This window comes from Schistocerca serialis, chromosome 9, assembly GCF_023864345.2.
Source record: "Schistocerca serialis cubense isolate TAMUIC-IGC-003099 chromosome 9, iqSchSeri2.2, whole genome shotgun sequence".
NCBI classification, from domain to species: domain Eukaryota; kingdom Metazoa; phylum Arthropoda; class Insecta; order Orthoptera; family Acrididae; genus Schistocerca; species Schistocerca serialis.
In genome coordinates, this window is record NC_064646.1 from 399,875,652 (window position 1) to 399,892,382 (window position 16,731).

General features: G+C 49.4%; 1 long non-coding RNA gene across 1 annotated transcript in view; it reads right to left on the reverse strand.

Annotated features, from left to right (window-relative positions):
* Nucleotides 1-2,141: 2,141 nt before the first annotated feature.
* Nucleotides 2,142-16,731, reverse strand: part of LOC126419318 (uncharacterized) — a 74,449-nt gene continuing 59,859 nt past the window's right edge. The window contains exon 4 of the long non-coding RNA XR_007575962.1: nucleotides 2,142-2,398. This is a non-coding gene — a long non-coding RNA (uncharacterized LOC126419318). The remainder of the gene's footprint in view (nucleotides 2,399-16,731) is intronic.

Below are 16,731 nucleotides of genomic sequence, written 5' to 3' on the forward strand. Positions count from 1 at the left end.
TTTTAATTTCATATCATGTTACCCTCCAGATAAACACTTTCAGAAATGATTTGTCACCACTTAAATTTACATTTCATGTTACCCTACTTCTGTTTTTCGAAAAGCCCTTTATTGCTATTGTAAATCTGCATTCTACATCCTCTTTACACCTGCTGTTGTCATATACAGGGTGGAGCTAATAACAGTGGCCCAGAAAAAGAATAACAGTGTACAAGGAAACACAGCATCTGACTATTGTAGATGTTGAAAGTGACCACCATTCATCTCTTGGCACTTTCAGAATCTGGTCAGCAAGTTGTTGAAGTCAAACCGAAGCTGGACTGCTGGAATTTCTGCAGTCCCACCCGAAACATTCAGGTGCAGTTCTTGAAGACTATGAGGGTTGTTGTGACACACCTTAGGGCTTCCCACACAAAGTAATCCCAAACTGACAGATCAAGTGGCCTAGGTGGCCAGCCAGCACTGCATCCAGACTTACCACTGCTAACAACTGTCAAGTGTGAGGATTGTGTAAATGTGCTCCATGGTTCAACTGGATGTATGGGCAGCTGCTCTATCCTCATGGAAGTAACGGTAGGTCTATTCCTCCTCCATTAATGCTACTACAAATGGTTTCAAAAGGTTGGCAATGTAACATGCCAAAGTCAGTGTCTGATGAAAGAAGGTGGGACCAATAATGCAGCATGCAGACAATGGTGTCTTGTGGAAGTTATGCAGATTCTCTGCTGTCCAGAACCTGTTATTTGACATAACCACTGAGGTGAACCAAGCTTCATCAGACAAAAAAACAGATCCATGCCCAAGCCATTTATTGTTATCTCAGTGAACAGCAGCTCACAAAACTGTAGGCACTGAGGGGCATTTACTGGTTTTAATGTATGAATAATACACACTAGGTAAGGATGCATGTGCAGGTCCAGGTGGAGTATTCATCCACATGATCGAAGTGATATTCCAGTCTCTTGTGACAGGCATCGGATTGATTTGGTAGGAGTCTGAAGCATTTTCTGGTGAACTGCAGCCACATTTTCTGGTGTGCATGAATGTTTTGGAATGCTTTTTGACTTTTTCAAAACAGATCCTGTTTAACGCCATTTCCGAACTAAGCATTGCATGGCACTTCTTGCTGGCATTTCGACATAAGACTTCCCAGTGAACAACTGCCCACACAATTTCCACAACTTTGCTGTCATATAACTTTCCTCAATGAGCACCCACTGCTCCACTGTGAGTACCATCATCCCCTTTGCACTGCTCCACTCTTACTGACAGCCCGCACCACACACTGAACCAGGGGGGGATCACGTGGTGAGTGTACCCATGGTGAGCATGTCATGGTTCAAATGGTTCAAATGGCTCTGAGCACTATGGGACTCAACTGCTGTGGTCATAAGTCCCCTAGAACTTAGAACTACTTAAACCTAACTAACCTAAGGACAGCACACAACACCCAGCCATCACGAGGCAGAGAAAATCCCTGACCCCGCCGGGAATCGAACCCGGGAACCCGGGCGTGGGAAGCGAGAACGCTACCGCACGACCACGAGATGCGGGCAAGAGCATGTCATGGGGTGTGGTTATATGCATATATTCACATCCAGGCATGTCCACTCATCCAGAGCACTTTTATTTTTTCCACTCTGTATTTGCTTGCCCAAACAGAAAAACTCATCATTTATGTTGATTAACTCATTTTAAAATTTGACTCTCCCAACACCACCTCACTTAAATCTACCATTTCGTGGAAGTATTTCATTCAGCTGTGTCCAGCAGATTTATTGTATTTCCTGGGAAATTACTCCCTATGATTCATACCATATAAACATATGGATAGTGAAGCACACAGTTCAAAATTTTTCTTACAATTTTTGAGGTTTTCATCCTTGCCTCATGGACTGTCTTTTTACATTACACTGATAGAACAGAGTCTTCTACATTTATTTTAAACAAAATGTTATATGATGCTCAACTAAACTACGCATCATATTTAGCAGGTACATCGTAAGACCACTTTGAAGAGTGGAGGAGATCCAGGTTTGCGTATTTTAGACTGTTAAATTAAATTCAAGTCACAGAGTTTGCAAAGGCTTTAGGTATACGGTAGGAAAAATGTAGGGCAGGATGAGAGATTAAGTGACAAATGCTGAACAATACAAAATATATTTTATTGATGATAATTAGTAAGGCAATACACAATATTTTCTAACTTAGATAATCTTAGAGATAATGGTTTTAAAAAGAGATTAACTGGACATATTGAAAATTATAATTATATTCTGTAAAAATCCTGTTTTCAGAATATTACCTTAACATTTTTCCTTTACATGTTCTAGCAAAACAAACTACTTTTCTCATGTTGCAGCAACATTCTTTGCCTGGTTAAAACCATCACCACATCCTGAAACAAACAGAGCAACAATTATGAAAATAATAATGATCCTATAACCACTCTTCCCACCACACACACACACACACACACACACACACACACACACACACACACACACACACACATTTTAGCTTAGTCAATTTTTTTACGTAATCTGTCATCATTGCAAAACTAGTCCATCAGAAACCAGTTTTATTTTGGCTTCACTATTTGGTCAAAACGTTAAGCCTATTACTTCCTTCTACATACTTTCCTTCCTTGCCACCAAATGAAAACACAACAATAAGTTCCAAAAGTTTGAGCTTGTGTTAACTGATTTGTACTGTTCTTGTCGTTACTGCATCAGATTTATTTTTGGGGTGGGGTGGGGGGCACACATTCAGTTTAATACACTGTACGTAATATTTACTATTTACACTCAGTATCTGGAAGTACAGGAGTAATGTAAGACATGACAACCCTAACACTGCATAACTCAAGAGTCACTTAAAATATACAACAAAATTGCAAGAACAGTTGGTATGTACACACTTAGGAATTAATTAATATAGAAATATATGTTGCAGGAAAAATAAAAAGAAAAGGTAAACAAATCTACCCAATGAAACGGATGAAACAAGAATACGGGTTAAAGAGTTCACTCTCTACCACCCTTTCTCTACCAATTCATTTCTCTCTCACCTATTAATTAAGCAATTCATATTTAAAGCAATTATATTTTTAAAAGGAGGACAAAAGTTTAAGTGTCACAGGTGATAATGTGTCCATGAGGCGTACATCTGAAGGATTTGAATGAATAAGTAAAAAAACACCAATTTAACCTTGGTGTGGGAGCAAACTATGAACCTATGACACATGCATGTTTCACTCCACAGAATATCTCTGAATTAGGAGGGACTAGCTTTTTATTGTGTGAACAAGCACGCGTGGATACAGTCACTGACGCACCTCGAAGTTCGCTACATGGTTAATAGCCATAGTAGCAGAAGGAAGGAAGGACGAACATGAAATTAACCCAACTTCATGACATATACATCTAGTACCCTCCAAGAGGTAAATGAACTATGTATTCTATTTTAATACTTTCCATCCTGTTGGCTGGTATACAACGGAACATAATTTCATAATTCATCTTTTGGCCATGCAATCGAAACCACAATACTACTACTCCTAATACTCACATCAAAGAAAGTTTTGCATCAGATCCGTTCCAAGAGTTCTGGAACCTGTACAGAAAATTGGAAGAAAGATCAACATAAACATCATTTCTGCCTTTTTATTACTCATGAAAACCACACATTGCATGTTGTACATCCATACAGCAAGACCTTCAGATGTGTTGGCCCAGATTGCTGTACACACTACCTTTAATACCCAGTAGAATGTCCTTTTGCATTGACGCATGACTATTCGTCATGGCATACTATCCACAAGTTCATCAAGGCACTGTTGGTCCAGATTGTCCCATTCCTCAATGGTTATTCGGAGTAGATCCATCAGAGTGGTTGGTGGGTCATGTCATTCATCAACAGCCCTTTTCAATCTATCCCAGGCATGTTCGATAGGGTTCATGTCTGGAGAACACGCTGGCCACTCTAGGTGAGCGACGTCGTTACCCTGAAGGAAGTCATTCACAAGATGTGCACGATCGAGGCGCAATTTTTCATCCATGAAGACGAATGCTTCACCAATACGCTGCCGATATGGTTATGCTGCCGATATGGTTGCACTATTGATCGGAGGATGGCATTAATGTATTGTACAGCTGTTATGGCGCCTTACATGACCACCAGTGGCGTAAGTAGACCCCACATAATGCCATCCCAAAACAGCAGGGAACCTCCACTTTGCTGCACTCACTGGACAATGTGTCTAACGTGTTCAGTCTGACCGGGTTTCCTCCAAACACATCTCCGACGACTGTCTGATTGAAGGCATATGCGACACACATTGGTGAAGAGAACGTGATGCCAATCTGAGCGGTCCATTCAGCACGTTGGGCCCATCTGTACCACACTGCATAGTGTCATGTTTGCAAAGATGGATCTCGCCATGGATGTCGAGAGTGAAATTGCACATCATGCAGCCTACTGCGTACAGTGAGCCAGAACAGGACGACCTGTGGCTGCATGAAAAGCATTATTCAACAAGGTGGCGTTGCTGTCAGGGTTCCTCCAAGCCATAATCCGCAGGTAGCGGTCACTCACTGCAGTAGTAGCCCTTGGGCAGCCTGAGCGAGGCATGTCATCGACAGTTCCTGTCTCTCTCTATATCTCCTCCATGTCCGAACAACATCGCTTTGGTTCACTCCGAAACGCCTGGACACTTCCCTTGTTGAGTGCCCTGCTTGGCACAAAGTAACAATGCAAACGTGATGGAACTGTGGTATTGACTGTCTAGGCATGGTTAAACTACAGAAAACACAAGCTGTGTACCTCCTTCCTGCTCGAATGACTGGAACTGATCGGCTGCCGGACACCCTACGTCTAATAGGCACTGGTCATGCATGGCTGTTTATACATCTTTCGGTGGATTTAGTGACATCTCTGAACACTGAAAGGGACTGTGTCTGTGGTACAGTATCCACAGTCAAGGTCTATCTTCAGGAGTTCTAGGAACCGGGGTGATGCAGAACTTTTTTTGATGTGTGTAATTACTAGAGTACAAATTTTAAAATCTTGCCCGCCCACTTGTTGGCAAAGGTTCTTTCTGTTGTGTATGGCTTCACACACAATGGCAAGGAGAGGTGGGCTACAGAGTGGGGCGACAACTGTCGTCGTAGGGAAGCTGGACAGGAGCAGAAATGATTGGTAAACGAGTATACAGCGAACAAAAGATTTACTTAACTTGTATTTCTCCAATGTAGGTAATGTGACAAGAAATAGAGTTCAGGTCTAAATGTCAACGAGGAAGAGTCCCTCTGTACTGAAGCACGAGCGATGATCTTTGTGTCTCGACTAGCTGTGTCTACTTGGCCTCCCATAGCGAAGTGACTCCGAATGCGCGTTGGACTGAGTCGCTGCAGCTAATTGCGTTGAATGGAAACCAGCAATTCCGTTGCTAAATGTGGACCACCCGTGGCGTGGTATCATTGCATGATACCCCAGTTTCGACTATGCTGCATAATTTTAGCTGGGAAGCCATTACACACCCTCCACAAAGTCCCAATCTCTCCTCATGCGCCGGCCGAAGTGGCCGTGCGGTTAAAGGCGCTGCAGTCTGGAACCGCAAGACCGCTACGGTCGCAGGTTCGAATCCTGCCTCGGGCATGGATGTTTGTGATATCCTTAGGTTAGTTAGGTTTAACTAGTTCTAAGTTCTAGAGGACTAATGACCTCAGAAGTTGAGTCCCATAGCGCTCAGAACCATTTGAACCATCTCCCCACGCGATTACCATATTTGTGGAATCCTGAAGAAAGGCCTTCCTACCTGTCGATTTGCTTCGGATGAAGAGGTGCATGCTTGAGTACAATCATGATTCCATGGGCTACCGCAAATATTTCCCATGAAGGTACAGTATTTACCGTCTTGTCTCCCAAGGAGATAATGGTATTAATAGTTATCGCTATTACTTTTGAAATAATAATGGGTTTACTTTTTTCATCTATCTAGTTTTTACCTCAGGCTCTTATATATACTAAGAAAACGTCGCATCACGAAGGAATTATTCACGTGGGTCCGAAACCAGTAGATATGATATATGTGTGCAGAAAAATGAATGATTACACTTTCCGAAAAATAGGATGAATTACTCAAGAGGATGAGCTTCACATATTGAGCAAGTCAATAACGTGTTGGTCCACCATTGACCATTATTCAAGCAGTTATTAGGCTTCATGGATGTTGATAGAGCTGTGAACGGCTTCCTGAGAGGTATCCTGTTAAATTCTGTCCAATTGGCGCGTCAGATCGTCATAATCCCGGACTTGTTCGAGGGTCCTGCCCGTAATGCTCCAAACGTTCTCAGTTGGAGAGGAATTGGGGGATCTTGTTCGCCAAGATACGGTCTGAAGAGCACAAAGACAAGCAGTAGAAATTTCAGAGCTTCGAACCTCACTGTTCAGTGGACATTGTTAAACATGGGGCTCTGTAGCAGGTAACCCAAACGTGTTCCTATTTTGACTGAACGGCACCTTCAGTTATGATTGCGTTGGTCACGGGGTCATCAGTCCTGTATCCCGTATCAACGGGAATGGGTCGCTTGGTCGGATTAATAATGTTTCTTGTGACTCCAGATCGATGGCCGCGTCCAGATGAGTAGCCATCCAGGAGAGGGCCGCTCGAAACATGCACAGCACCAGGGATACGCACGGCGTTGGGAGCAGCATTAGGCTATGGCGGACGTTCACCTGGGTTTCTATGGGACCTTTGGTAGCACTCAGAGGCATGACAGCTGTTGGTTACCTGAAGATTATCGCCTACGAGCTGTAACCCTTCATGCGCCGTACCTTCCAGCAGCGTAAGTGTTCGTGTTATAAGGGCTAGAATTGAGGTACAGTGGTTTTAGGAGCATGACAGTGAAATGAAGTTGATGTCTTGCCTCCCAAATATATCTGACTTGACCACGATGGAACACATCACGACGCTAAACAACGGCAGATCCAGTAGCCCATAATTTCAGGGGACTGCATGACCCGTGTGTTGATATCAGATGCCACATACCTCTCAACCTCGGGATACCTATCAAGGGCATGTAGAATCTAAGCCATGCGGAATGGCTACCTCATTGCATTCCACAGGTGGACCAACACGCTATTAAACGGATGGTCATAATGTTTTGGCTTATCAGTGTAGTAAGATACACAGACTGTAGGAAGACTGCAGTACAGTAGGTAAAAGAACTGCACAGTGTATCAGCACAAAATTTTTGTTTTTTCCGTGTAGTGAAATGTTTCCGGTGCGCTCCTGATCTGAATCGAGGAACGTTTTAAAACAAATCTTTTATAATGCAAGACGAGTTAGTGCAATGCTTGTTCTTTTCTTTGAATTCTTAATATGACGGCGTGGAGTTTGGCCACTGTAACAACGAAACCCCGCCGAAACGAGAACAACGAAAGAGGAATACAGCAGGTTATATTTGACATTTGTGGGTCGCCTAGCTATGGCAAAATCGTAGGGCTGTGAGGGATCTTGAAATCCAAGTCAAGACTGAGATTAACAGTTACTTATTGGCGCTAATGATTGACACAAATCACAGAGAGCGAAGGCCTCTAAATCTCAGATCAAATTGAAAAGTGACTATATGAAGAAAGTGTGACAACATATACTCATCTGTGCAATCTAGTTAACGATGCAAGATCTCAAAAATTATAACCAAATTATGCAGCACAAGTTGCGTGTCAGAGTAAGTAAATAACGAGTTGCTCAGGATACAGATTCGCTACCGCATTTTGTCCACTTACATTCCTCCAAATCAGCTAGCGTGCACCTACCAGAACAAGATTGTGACCGGAGACCACCCCCTCTCAACAACAGCCCAGGAAAGAATGCCCAAAATCTAATTTTACAGCTCTCCGTTCTCTTCTTTCAAAAGCTCTATATGGAGGGACGAAGCAGTGCTGTAGCCAATGTGATGGAGAAAAATGCACATTACCAAACACGAGCATAGTACCAGCGTGGAGCATTTGTTTCCTTGGCCCTCCGCGCCAAGTGGGATGCCAGGGATACACAATCCGATTCGATAACCAAAATTTTGGAGTGAAAGCAACAGCTGTTCTCACACTGCCCGGGCAGTCCTGCAGCCTCTGTCCTTAATGTCTATGTAGAAGAGATAAAAATGTCAAACTCGATTATTATCTAGGGACAGCCAAGGCACGTCTGGTCAAAGCTGTATCAGGAAGCCAGTGCTGCCCACAATAGCATGAAGCAGAGAGCAGAGGCACTTCCGTGAAAACTACCCGTCTCCCTACGGGTGAGATCTCTGACTACCTTCTCTGAACACCAGGACCCTAAAACCACACTAGTAGTGCACCGTCCCATCGCGAAAAATGCAAAGCTTTTTCTCAAGCACATAGGCCCAGTACTCGCAAAATAATAATCATGAAATACTGGCAGAGGATGAAACAAAATTAAGAATGCATGGAAACTGCAATAAAGGGAAGATCATAAATGTCACAAATTCCATACAAACAGAACAGCGGGTTATCTGTAGAACAATACTGAGCAGTAATAACAGTATTGATATGTTGGAATGCAGTAAGATACACAGGAGGTTTGGAAAGAAATTTGACTGACAGATGGGAGGGAGAGGCAGCAGATGCACATAATAGGAATGTGTCACTGGTGAAATCACTCTGGTATGGGCAGGGGGAGATGATGTGTGACACACAATGACCACGAGCAACTGACTAATAGGGGATACAGAACTGAGGAAATGGAAGGCAAAGATACAGAAATGGAGTAGAGTGTGGGACAACGATGTAGCATACCACTAAGATGAGGTCCACACTTTGTCCCACCTTTATTACTAAATAACAGATTTCGTGAGCTAATGTTAACTTGATTTATTCACATTCGAAAAAGGAAACCTTTATTTTGTTTGCATGTACCTGATTTCATGAGCTATCATGGGCTCAAATTATTCATCAGAGGCATGAGCTATCATGGGCTCAAATTATTCATCAGAGGAGAGAGGGCCTAAGGGCACTGAGCATCAACAAGGCAGATTTTATGGCGTGTTCTTGCTGGAAAGGGATGATGGCAGTTAGGCAGTGCCTACACATGTTGGTGGAGTAATACTACTACCAGGTTTTCCAGGTAAGGCTTAGATTCTCTCTAAGGACACACTTCTCCTGCAAGAATGAGACTGTCCCTTTATCTAGGCAGGGAAGACACGGAAAATAGTGCAAAGCTTTTTTAGATCTGAAAAGCTTGGTAAAGCCAGCAACATAGCTCAAATAGGTATTGTGAGTTTCAACAGACAAGCTACCAGACTCTCCTTCATACTGTATTACACCAAGGGTAGCTTCAGTATAGACGGTTCATCCAAGTAGCCATTGTAACAAAATCCCTTGATGTTGGCAATGGTGACTCAGTTCCACAGCTTGCCTCATGTGTTCCTGGCAGTAATTAAACTCGCTGAGGGCTGATGGTTCTTGGTACATGATGGTCATTGTTCTAAGATTGTGGGCATTTTGTGACTCATTAAATTATCTGTAAGACACACATGGTGTGACAGGACTAAGATTTTGCTGCATCTGCTTTCATGACAGGCACAATTGTAACTGGTCAGTATTCTGGAGAAGCCACCATGCTTCTGCTTAGTATGATTTTAAGAAGTTACTGCACTTCAGAGTAATGGGTTCCCATTGAAAGATAAATTTGCTCATACTGGTCATTGATCAAAACCTTTCTGTAATGAAGGTGTTTTTTCTCTCCTTTGTAGTGTTATGGACTGAGTGCATTGTATGACCATGCTTTTTGAAATCTGCACAATCCCAGAATTATAATCAGTGAGGTGATACACAGTGCCAAGGTAAGTGGCCTTAAGTCGAGGTCCATTACCATGCAATCAGTGCATCATAAAAAAATCTGTGGTTAGGTGTCTCTCTCACTTGGCAGACTACACAGGATGCAGCAGCCAATGGAGCACTGGCCAGCAAACATATAGTTTATTGTTTTTGTATTATATGTTTGCAATGAATAATTGTTTCGTTCAGTTTGCATGCAATACTAGGTGACAGAATGAACATGTCATAAGTGAGTAAATTGACATGCATATTACCACTGACCACAGAGTGGTTGTGGTGTGGTGTGGTCAGAAAAAACAATAGTAAGAGTTTTAGCTATTGTTAGGAAGTGCAGCATAAGCGAGTGTGAGGTGTCTCCTGCATGTGTAAAGGCATGTTATTTAGGAGAAGGAAGGCTGATAATGAAGGTTGGAAATAGTGTTTACCTTTTAAGAATGCTGACTCTCTTCTTGGCTACTTACACCAAAGTAGGAGGCATTACAGGATGCGAAAATGGATCATCAGTCTACAGGAGACAGCGACTTCAATGATTTATGATGTAGAGCTGCGACTGCCAAGATGCCATGCATGAGTTTTGCAGTTTGAAAAGAATGACTACAGGGGAAGATTTATTTCGCCACTTAGAACAAACATTACCATCAATGCAATTACCACTGCTAGAACTGGTAAGTGTTACAACTGATTGAGGCAGAAACATGAGTGGGTAGAATTAAAACTAAACTGACAGACAGGTTGTGATATCCCATCAACTTTCTGTTGTGGTATGCTGCAAAGTTCTTGAATGGAAAGAAGTAAAGGACATTGCAATACCCACTGAACACTTCACCAGAAAAAATGGGTCGACACATCGTCAATTTGAACGGTCTGTCAATGTGGAAGCAGATCACTGACACACCTTGTATTTGGGGATGTCAAGTTAAATACCTTTCAGATGTCAATTTTCAATGTTTTTGTAATTGGCAACCATTTTAAGCATTTTACTATGCCATCTTCAGGCTTTACTACAGTGATATCTTCAACCATCACCTGCCGACTGTTAAATAAACATAGAAATGTGAATATAGGCTTTCCTGGTGTATAATGCTGATAAAATCTTCTCGGGCTACCATCCAGATAGCTACGCTGAAAATCCATGACGTTTCAATGAGTGTCAATCTCATCATCTTCTGGTGAAGTCTCTTTGCCTTTACAAATGTCAAGGGGGGGGGAGAGAGAGACGAGGTGGGGGGGTAGGGAGGGGGAGACGAGGGGGAGACGAGGGGGGGGGTAGGGAGGGGGAGACGAGGGGGGGAAGGGGTAGGGAGGGGGAGACGAGGGGGGGAAGGGGTAGGGAGGGGGAGACGAGGGGGGGGGGGGGTAGGGGGGGGAGACGAGGGGGGGGTAGGGGGGGGGAGACGAGGGGGGGAGAGACGAGGGGGGGGAGACGAGGGGGGGGGAGACGAGGGGGGAGAGAGACGAGGGGGGGAGAGAGACGAGGGGGGGGAGAGAGACGAGGGGGGGGAGAGAGACGAGGGGGGGGAGAGAGACGAGGGGGGGGAGAGAGACGAGGGGGGGGAGAGAGACGAGGGGGGGAGAGAGACGAGGGGGGGGGAGAGAGACGAGGGGGGGGAGAGAGACGAGGGGGGGGAGAGAGACGAGGGGGGGAGAGAGACGAGGGGGGGGAGAGAGACGAGGGGGGGGGAGAGAGACGAGGGGGGGGGAGAGAGACGAGGGGGGGGAGAGAGACGAGGGGGGGGAGAGAGAGACGAGGGGGGGGAGAGAGACGAGGGGGGGGAGAGAGACGAGGGGGGGGAGAGAGACGAGGGGGGGGGAGAGAGACGAGGGGGGGGGAGAGAGACGAGGGGGCGGGGAGAGAGACGAGGGGGCGGGGAGAGAGACGAGAGGGCGGGGGAGAGGACGAGAGGGGGGAGAGAGACGAGGGGGGGGGAGAGAGACGAGGGGGGGGGGGGAGAGAGACGAGGGGGGCGGGGAGAGAGACGAGGGGGGGGGAGAGAGACGAGGGGGGGGGGAGAGAGACGAGGGGGGGGGAGAGAGACGAGGGGGGGGAGAGAGACGAGGGGGGGGGGAGAGACGAGGGGGGGGGGAGAGACGAGGGGGGGGGGGAGAGAGACGAGGGGGGGGGAGAGAGACGAGGGGGGGGGGGAGAGAGACGAGGGGGGGGAGAGAGACGAGGGGGGGGAGAGAGACGAGGGGGGGGAGAGAGACGAGGGGGGGGGGAGAGAGACGAGGGGGGGGGGAGAGAGACGAGGGGGGGGGGAGAGAGACGAGGGGGGGGAGGAGAGACGAGGGGGGAGGAGAGACGAGGGGGGGGGGAGAGACGAGGGGGGGGAGAGAGACGAGGGGGGGGGGAGAGACGAGGGGGGGGAGAGAGACGAGGGGGGGGAGAGAGACGAGGGGGGGGGAGAGAGACGAGGGGGGGGAGAGAAACGAGGGGGGGGGAGAGAAACGAGGGGGGGGGGAGAGAGACGAGGGGGGGGGAGAGAGACGAGGGGGGGAGAGAGACGAGGGGGGGGAGAGAGACGAGGGGGGGGGGAGAGAGACGAGGGGGGGGGGGAGAGAGACGAGGGGGGGGGAGAGAGACGAGGGGGGGGAGAGAGACGAGGGGGGGAGAGAGACGAGGGGGGGGAGAGAGACGAGGGGGGGGAGAGAGACGAGGGGGGGGAGAGAGACGAGGGGGGGGAGAGAGACGAGGGGGGGAGAGAGACGAGGGGGGGAGAGAGACGAGGGGGGGAGAGAGACGAGGGGGGGGAGAGAGACGAGGGGGGGAGAGAGACGAGGGGGGGGAGAGAGACGAGGGGGGAGAGAGACGAGGGGGGGAGAGAGACGAGGGGGGGGAGAGAGACGAGGGGGGGAGAGAGACGAGGGGGGGGAGAGAGACGAGGGGGGGAGAGAGACGAGGGGGGGAGAGAGACGAGGGGGGGAGAGAGACGAGGGGGGGAGAGAGACGAGGGGGGGGAGAGAGACGAGGGGGGGAGAGAGACGAGGGGGGAGAGAGGACGAGGGGGGAGAGAGACGAGGGGGGGAGAGAGACGAGGGGGGGAGAGAGACGAGGGGGGGAGAGAGACGAGGGGGGGAGAGAGACGAGGGGGGGGGAGAGAGACGAGGGGGGGAGAGAGAGACGAGGGGGGGAGAGAGAGACGAGGGGGGGAGAGAGAGACGAGGGGGGGAGAGAGAGACGAGGGGGGGAGAGAGAGACGAGGGGGGGGAGAGAGAGACGAGGGGGGGAGAGAGAGAGACGAGGGGGGGAGAGAGAGACGAGGGGGGGAGAGAGAGACGAGGGGGGGAGAGAGAGACGAGGGGGGGGGGAGAGAGAGACGAGGGGGGGGAGAGAGAGACGAGGGGGGGGAGAGAGAGACGAGGGGGGGGGGAGAGAGACGAGGGGGGGGGAGAGAGACGAGGGGGGGGGAGAGAGACGAGGGGGGGGAGAGAGACGAGGGGGGGGAGAGAGACGAGGGGGGAGAGAGACGAGGGGGGGAGAGAGACGAGGGGGGGAGAGAGACGAGGGGGGGAGAGAGACGAGGGGGGGAGAGAGACGAGGGGGGGAGAGAGACGAGGGGGGGAGAGAGGACGAGGGGGGGAGAGAGACGAGGGGGGGAGAGAGACGAGGGGGGAGAGAGACGGGGGAGGGGGGGGGAGAGAGACGAGGGGGGGAGAGAGACGAGGGGGGAGAGAGACGAGGGGGGAGAGAGACGAGGGGGGGAGAGAGACCGAGGGGGGGAGAGAGACGAGGGGGTGGGTGAGAGACGAGGGGGGGTGAGAGACGAGGGGGGAGAGAGACGAGGGGGGGAGAGAGACGAGGGGGGGAGAGAGACGAGGGGGGGAGAGAGACGAGGGGGGGAGAGAGACGAGGGGGGGAGAGAGACGAGGGGGGGAGAGAGACGAGGGGGGGAGAGAGACGAGGGGGGGAGAGAGACGAGGGGGGGAGAGAGACGAGGGGGGGGAGAGAGACGAGGGGGGGGAGAGAGACGAGGGGGGGGAGAGAGACGAGGGGGGGAGAGAGACGAGGGGGGGAGAGAGACGAGGGGGGGAGAGAGACGAGGGGGGGGAGAGAGACGAGGGGGGGAGAGAGACGAGGGGGGGAGAGAGACGAGGGGGGGAGAGAGACGAGGGGGGGAGAGAGACGAGGGGGGGAGAGAGACGAGGGGGGGAGAGAGACGAGGGGGGGAGAGAGACGAGGGGGGGAGAGAGACGAGGGGGGGAGAGAGACGAGGGGGGGAGAGAGACGAGGGGGGGAGAGAGACGAGGGGGGGAGAGAGACGAGGGGGGGGAGAGAGACGAGGGGGGGAGAGAGACGAGGGGGGGAGAGAGACGAGGGGGGGAGAGAGACGAGGGGGGGAGAGAGACGAGGGGGGGAGAGAGACGAGGGGGGAGAGAGACGAGGGGGGGAGAGAGACGAGGGGGGGAGAGAGACGAGGGGGGGAGAGAGACGAGGGGGGGAGAGAGACGAGGGGGGGAGAGAGACGAGGGGGGAGAGAGACGAGGGGGGGAGAGAGACGAGGGGGGGAGAGAGACGAGGGGGGGAGAGAGACGAGGGGGGAGAGAGACGAGGGGGGGAGAGAGACGAGGGGGGGAGAGAGACGAGGGGGGGAGAGAGACGAGGGGGGGAGAGAGACGAGGGGGGGAGAGAGACGAGGGGGGGAGAGAGACGAGGGGGGGGAGAGAGACGAGGGGGGGAGAGAGACGAGGGGGGAGAGAGACGAGGGGGGGAGAGAGACGAGGGGGGGAGAGAGACGAGGGGGGGAGAGAGACGAGGGGGGGAGAGAGACGAGGGGGGGAGAGAGACGATGGGGGGGAGAGAGACGAGGGGGGGAGAGAGACGAGGGGGGGAGAGAGACGAGGGGGGGAGAGGGACGAGGGGGGGGGAGAGAGACGAGGGGGGGAGAGAGACGAGGGGGGGAGAGAGACGAGGGGGGGAGAGAGACGAGGGGGAGAGAGACGAGGGGGAGAGAGACGAGGGCGAGAGAGACGAGGGGGAGAGAGACGAGGGCGAGAGAGACGAGGGGCGAGAGAGACGAGGGCGAGAGAGACGAGGGCGAGAGAGACGAGGGCGAGAGAGACGAGGGCGAGAGAGACGAGGGCGAGAGAGACGAGGGCGAGAGAGACGAGGGCGAGAGAGACGAGGGCGAGAGAGACGAGGGCGAGAGAGACGAGGGCGAGAGAGACGAGGGCGAGAGAGACGAGGGCGAGAGAGACGAGGGCGAGAGAGACGAGGGCGAGAGAGACGAGGGCGAGAGAGACGAGGGCGAGAGAGACGAGGGCGAGAGAGACGAGGGCGAGAGAGACGAGGGCGAGAGAGACGAGGGGGAGAGAGACGAGGGGAGAGAGACGAGGGGGAGAGAGACGAGGGGGAGAGAGACGAGGGGGAGAGAGACGAGGGGGAGAGAGACGAGGGGGAGAGAGACGAGGGGAGAGAGACGAGGGGGAGAGAGACGAGGGGGAGAGAGACGAGGGGGAGAGATATAAAATATGTGCTTTGTCTTTTCTTTCTTTTCCATTTAAGCAGACTGAGCCACAGCAAAATGTGACTGTATACAGCTAGTGCCAATAAATATTTCAGGTATAATTTATGATGGTTACTTGTCTATTCATGTACAACTTCACATTATTTTACATTTAGAAAATTCTGTTCTCTTTATGGGAACCATAAAATGAAATATGTTTTCTGAAAATTGGTACAAATAAATGAGAAAACACGGAATTTACTGACATGAAATACTTTATGTATAAGGGGTATCCAGAATTTACCGTCAAAAAATGGCTGACCATTGAGGACAAAAGAATTGCTTTATTTTACGGCCAAATTCGATGTTTTTTTTTTACCAAATATGCAATTTTTTTTGCCAAATTCAGTATTTTTTTGTTGAATTTACTTCCTTTCCCACCAAATTCGGTGTCCTCTTCCACCAACTCTGACATCCTCTTCTGTCACATTTGTTTTTCCCAAAATTGGTATTAGTGGTTAGCACACTGGACTCGCATTCGGGAGGACGACGGTTCAATTCCGTCTCTGGCCATCCTGATTTAGGTTTTCCGTGATTTCCCTAAATCCTTTCAGGCAAATGCTGGGATGGTTCCTTTGAAAGGGCATGGCCGATTTCCTTCCCTCTCCTTCCCTAACCCGAGCTTGCGGTCCGTCTCTAATGACCTCATTGTCGATGGGACGTTAAACACTAATCTCCTCCTCCTCCTAAGATTGGTATTATTTATTTTGCTAAATTTGGTGTTATTTTTAACAAATTGGGCAATTATTGCCAAATTAGGTGTTTTATTTTGTCAAAATTGGTCATAATTTTTGCCAATGTCAGTGCTATTCTTGTTGTCACATCTACATCTATGCTCTGCAAAACCACCCTGAGGTGCATGGCAGAGGATATGTCCCATTGTACAAGTTATTAGGGTTTCTTCCTGTTCCAATCACATATGGAGCGTGTGAAGATGGATTGTCTGAATGCCTCTGTGCATGCAGTAATTATTCTTATCTTATCCTCATGGTCCCTGTGTGAGCAATAGTACATTCCTAGGGTAATCATTTCAAGCTGGTTGTTAAAACTTTGTTAATAGACTTTCTTGGGGTAGTTTACATCTGTCTTCATCGATCTTCGAATTCAGTTCCATCAGTACGTCTGTGACACTCCCATGAATTAAGCAAACCTGTAATTGTTCGTGCTGCCCTTCTCTGTATACATTCAGTACCCTCTGTTAGTCTTATTTGGTAGGAGGTGTCCCACATACTTGAGAAATATTCTAGAACTGGTCGCACAAGTGATTTGTAAGCAATCTCGGTAGACAGATTGCACTCCAAGCATTCTATGAATAAACCAAAGTCTACAACCTGTTTTAACTACAACTGAACCTATCTGTTTGGTTTGTTGG